Source organism: Chaetodon auriga, chromosome 6 (genome assembly GCF_051107435.1).
Source record: "Chaetodon auriga isolate fChaAug3 chromosome 6, fChaAug3.hap1, whole genome shotgun sequence".
Classification (NCBI taxonomy): Eukaryota; Metazoa; Chordata; class Actinopteri; order Chaetodontiformes; family Chaetodontidae; genus Chaetodon; species Chaetodon auriga.
The window spans coordinates 6530542-6536563 of NC_135079.1; positions in this window are offsets into that span (position 1 = coordinate 6530542).

Genomic DNA, 6022 nt, shown 5'->3' on the forward strand with positions numbered 1-6022 from the left:
AGCGTCGAGCTCTGGAGCTGCCTTTTTAGGTGGTCTCATGGAACTTACACAAGCAGCTGATGGCTGTGCGTCTATTATCGGACACGACTTTATTTCCCTCCTTCCCTTTATAAATTGTGTTGCGCGTCCGATATTGGAGTATTAAGGGATTGGTCGCTTACGTGAAAGATGTTACAGTATGTTACGTGAAAGAACTACAGAGTCGTGATTAAAAAATAGTCATAATATATTTTTATAAATGAATCTAGTTGGTTAAATTTTCTGCCCAATGTTTGAGCCCTTGATGTTACTCCACACACATACAGTAGATGCGGTCGCCCGTCCAAACACACGCACACACACACACACGCACACACGCACGCACACACACACACACACACACACACACACGCACACACACACACACACACGCACACACCCTTCATTTCTGTCTCACTACAACAACACCTCTCTACCAGCTCTGCTCATCTTGTATCTTCACTCAGCCGTCTGCAGGGATTTTGCACTGAGGGAGCTGCTGAGAGCAAAGTAAACAGCATTAAGAGAAGGCAGGGCGTTGAATAAAAAACTGCTTTAAGCGCAGCTGAGCAGTTTTCACCTCCACAAAGAAAGCAAGACACTTTTTCAGGAGAAATGTTAGATGAATAGCCTTTTTCCCTTTTTCCCACTGATTACACCCTTTTATGTTGTAAAGAGATTACCGTAATCCAGTTAAGTAGTGAATTACAACACCTACTTTTCAACACTGACAAAAAACCGAAAGAACTGCGGTTGAAATTCTATTTAATTCATAGTAGAAAAATAAGCATCACACTCGGTTAACAAAGGTGTTCAGTTTCCGTATGGAGGAGTAAGGTTATAAATCACTGCGGCCATGACACAATCAGGCTGTCGCCACTTACGTGAGTGTGTGCGCGAGGTGGTTTGGAGGGTAATTATAGGTTAGAGGAGAGAGATTATTCAGTTTTGGTCATGCATCATTATTCAGTGTGTCCATTCGGTTCATTGCGGGGTAACACATTATAACTTAAGTATTGTTAGTAACTGTGAGAGCTGAAGTGGCTGCAGAGTCTGCGTTTGGGTTTAGACAGACAACGCCTTTGTAGGGGATGATGGATGCACAGCGACCCCGAGTGGTCCAAAGCTGGCACTGCAGCAAGAGCTTGTTAAACGGGCAAACTACAGCAAAATGATAATACCATAAATCACACAAAACAGAACACAAGTGGACAGTAGCACATAAACTCATATTGAATACCTATCACCTTTCTGCACATCTGACCTCAGTCCTCGCTGCAGGTAACAGCTCAGTAACACACTGTGGCTTTTGTGGGGTTTGAATTTGTGATTATTAGTAACAGGACAGTCTGTCCTGTGAAAACCTTTGCGTGGCACCATGACATCACACGAGAGTCACCCAGCTTGATGAGGCACATTCGAGCCCTGAGAGCTGCTTGAGTCACTTAAATTAGAGTCTGAGAGCACCTGAGGTAAGGGGGCTGTCAGCCTGACTCGGTCTGTTCCACCAAAGGTCAGGTGCTCTCTGAAAGTGATGTCCCCTCACAGCAGGTGGCGATCTGATGTTATTCAGCTATAGCGATGCTACAAATGAATCTAAATTCACATATATATCATCATCAGGTGGTGAGCATCACCTGGAGACACAATAAATTACTAATCTTATAAATGATCAATAATGGATTATTGGGTGATCATGCGTATATGTCATCTGATGTGACCAGGCCTACCTGATGCACAGTGTCATCATCTTGGCTCTGACCTAAAACAGACAGCAAACATTCCCTCTCTCTCCTTCAAAGGGACAGGAATTACTATGTGATATTTGGTGGCTCCCTCTAGTGGTACTAGATTACCACTGCTACCTTACTACTTGCAAAAATGTGGCCCTCTAAACATCCTGCTTTAACTCTGTGAGGCTGGCAGCTGCAAAATTACGTACATCACGTTTAGCTATCCTAAAAAAGAAACAAAAAAGACAACATATAAACCACATTTACATTATCAATGGGTCCTATTGTTTATCCTCTCAATGCTAAGGGACAGTAAGTGCATATGCAGGGCCAGCCATCTGTCTGTGAACTCACACAAACCTTTCTTCAAGCTCGTCTCTTTGTTTTATTAGACTGATTATTATAAATGTTTAGGTGACAGTGGTCTGGAATGTGTGGATATAAGCAGCCTGTCTTCAACACAAAACCCATAAAGGTCATCAGGTCGTTTTGTTACCTAAACCTAAGCAAACTGAAACAGTTTCACAGTGTTAACCACATGATTCTGAAGGTCTAGTACGCCCATCGCTAGTACTGCTCAACCGTCGTGTATGTCATTTTGGGAGTCATTAGCAATTGACCTCTTCAGCTGTTCAGGTATGAGGAATTGTTGGATATAAGTGTTCCAGTGATCATCTTCAGGCAGTAGGAGCCCAGTAACACAGACGGTGACATCAAGGAGTCCTTTGAATGCTCAGAAGAGACCATCCTCAAGTGATGGGAGTCCACCAGACAGGGTCCAGGCAAAGCAGCCATCTCTACACCCAGACTGGATCTACACAAGGATTTCATTGCACATTTCCCAGTGAAGACAAAGAGAAGGACACAGACGCTGAAATGAAGGATACACCAACACGCTAGGCGGCATGTTCATCTCTGCTTTTTAAAGAAAAATAACTTTGGAAATACCGTTGCAGATGAACATTTTTTATTAATAAAATCTATTAACAAAAAATGACTCTTAGTGTGATTATTATTATTCATGACATACACTGTTATGGAGCTGAATAAGAACCCTGCAAATGAACCCTTCTGTATACTTGTTCAGACTATATGAGCACAAATACAAAAATTCTTCTTCCCAGTTACCTAAAACAACATCTGAAAGGTGAAAAAAAAGGGTTTTACAGGGTTAAAACAGTATGGATGTGCAGAGGAAGCCAATCTGACAAACGATCCAATAAAGTACCCACTCTTATCTTATTGATACTCCTTGTAATCAATCACGTGCATAAACATTATGTTATTGAGTGGATCACACACCACAATGATTAACAGAACCTCGGTCTGATCGTCAGTGTGACTCTGATCTGATGTAAACTACCTGTGAACCGAAAGTTATCTCACCCATCACATCTCATTACTCAATTTCAGATTGGTCACAGATTTACTTTGAGAAGCTGGAGACAGACCTCTGCTCCTCCAGCGTCCTCTTAAACAGATGCTATCAGCTATTAACTGAAAGGCTCTGAAAATGCAAAGAGAAAGTCCGCATTCATTATTTTTCAAAGGGAGGATTATCTGACTGCTCTCATCAGAGCAGCAGGTACAGTCATCCGACTGGTGTGACGTCCCTCGACCTGTTTCTCTCTGACAAACGAAGCAGTATGATTCTTAAATCTTTAAACACACACACACATGCCTCCGATGGCTTAACTGGCTCTTTGACAGGAATGTAAGGACCCCGAGGGCTGAACGCATGCTTAAAAAAGACAGAGGCTCTGCAGAGTCTTATGTCGACAGCAGACAAAGACCAAAAACAGGTTTGATGTTCTGAATATACTGTCAAAGATCCAAATAATCAGGTTGTATGTAAAGTTAAGCTTCATTCAAATGAAACCTTCTGGTGAAGCTCTGTCTCAATGGCGCAGCTTTTTGGACTGAATGTTTCACTTGCAGTCATCTTGCATGTATACTTTATATGAGACTAAAAATGAAAACGACTAATAAAACATATGCACATTGTTTTATTAGACTCTATGAAAAGAGAAGAGATCTTTAATTGAAGTATTTATGAAGTCATTTAACTTACATAACGGCTTACACAACTTAAAGCGAAGTATTTTTGGCCTTTTTACTGTTGCAGCCATGGTCAGAGGCTTTTTTTTTTTTTTTTTTTTTTAACCTGTAAAGTCAAAAAAACAGGTAAAAGGCAATTTCGAGGGCGTTACTCTACTTACACCCCCACCTGGACCACTCACCTGAACAAACTCATCCTTTTGATGTTAAAGACGGGCTGCAGGCGTCACCACAGGGCCCTTTAGAAGGAGGAGAAATGGTCATTTGATCCCACAACCATACTATAGAACTGTTTCTCTGCATGCTGCCTCTCAGCCTGGAGTTTGCAGCCGTTTGACACACCCGCCTGGGTTGATTTCCTGGGTGAATTAGCCACTCGTTTCCTACCTAATGATCCCCTCCACCAAGTTGTGTATGTTTATCCGTGAGCTCATCAGACCGCTCAGAAACCTGTCTTCATACAGAAATGAGCCAAACAAACTGGGGATTATTATCATCCATTGGAACATGTCTATTGATTTAATGCAGTATCTAACCGAAGCCGTTATTTCAGTGCATGTCATTTAATTAAGTGTGCAGAACTATCAGCATCTGCTGAGAGTGTCTTCAGCAAGTTTTAATAGATTTTATCTTCTAAGGCCCTGCAGCTATTTCTGTGTATCCTCTTTGATTTGAATAATTCACGCTCTAGTCTGGATCTATTCATAGTGACATATCATATTTGTGGACGTCTGTGGTTTTATTTTTTAAACCTCAAGTTTTGCTGATGGATGGCAGATGTTATCCACATTGCCTTCATGTACTATATTTTCTTTCTTAATGAAAACATAACAGAAATCCCCTATTCCAGAGGCTGCTGTTATATCACGAAAGAACACTCAAAATGAAATAACCACAAATGATGTTCTTCTGTTGGTAAAAACACTGAAGAATGTTCACCAAACTAGTCCGTTTTGCAACAGTTAGAAATCAGTCTTACAGCAGAGAGACGTTTCAGGCAAAAAGTATTCAGAGAGGCACTGACCTGTGTCTCAGTGCTGTAAAAACATTTTCAGAGAGCTGCTCACCCAGTAGTTAAAAATAGGCCTTGGAATGTTTGTGTAACACTTTTGCAGAAGAAAAGGCCTAAATTAAAATAAATGATGAAAAGGGAGCTGCTTGCACCTCATATGTGCTGTTCCTTTGAAGATAAGACTTCAACTGGATTTGAACTCCACCTCTCCAGTACATTAGCTGAGTGTAAAGGGCTGATTTGTAGTGCTGGTAGCTTTGTTACTTTAAATATTCTTGTGAATCACAGGATTTAAATAGCTACATGTTATGCTCGGAATCAGAGATTGTCAGTATCTGAAAAGAATATTCTTTGCTTAGAAACAGTAAATGTCTTCAAAGGAGCGACATCAATCGGGTTTTCTTTTGTTTCTGAATGCTAATTGTTTTATATGCCATGCAGTCAAACATTAGAACCTCGGTTTGGATGAATACTTAAAGCCTTGGGCTACTCCGCCATTCATTTACCTTTCCAATAACAAAACCTCTGCCCTTGCAGTTTATGACCTGCAGTGGCTGTTATGGCTCTCAGGCCTCAGTGTGCCTCATCCGCCCTGCAGAGAATGTTGCCTTTGGCTCTAAGTGCTACAGTGCCAATCATTTCATAAACACACACACAGTCGTGTTTCCATCACTTTTACGGACATTACATAGACCTACATTCATTTCCTGAAGACTTACCCTAACCATAACCTCAACCTAGCCTTACCATCACATTAACCCAAGTCTTCACCCTACCATTTAATGATTTATGGGGACTCGTGTTTTGTCCCCATGAGAGGAGAGAGAGAGAGAAAAGAATATATATATTTTAGCCAAGTCACCGTACTAATATGATGGATACTTTGGGCAGTGGCTTAAAAAGCGCTTGAATCCTATAAAAGCAGCTACAAAGCTGTACTTATTGTATAGATGTGTATTTTAAAGAAGGATTTCTTTTGAGAGTAAATGTATAGATATATTAAGAAAATTAAATGAAAGATATAACTACTGCTATGCTGCTCATAGGTCATAATCATTGAATGTAAAACCTAATTTTGCTAACTACCAACAGGCCACAAACAACTGTGATGGAGCAAAAAGTGTAACAGTTTCCTCTGATATGCATTTCAATAAAAGTATTAAGTGAAATGGGAAATTCTTAAGTACCAAAGAGCTTTTTC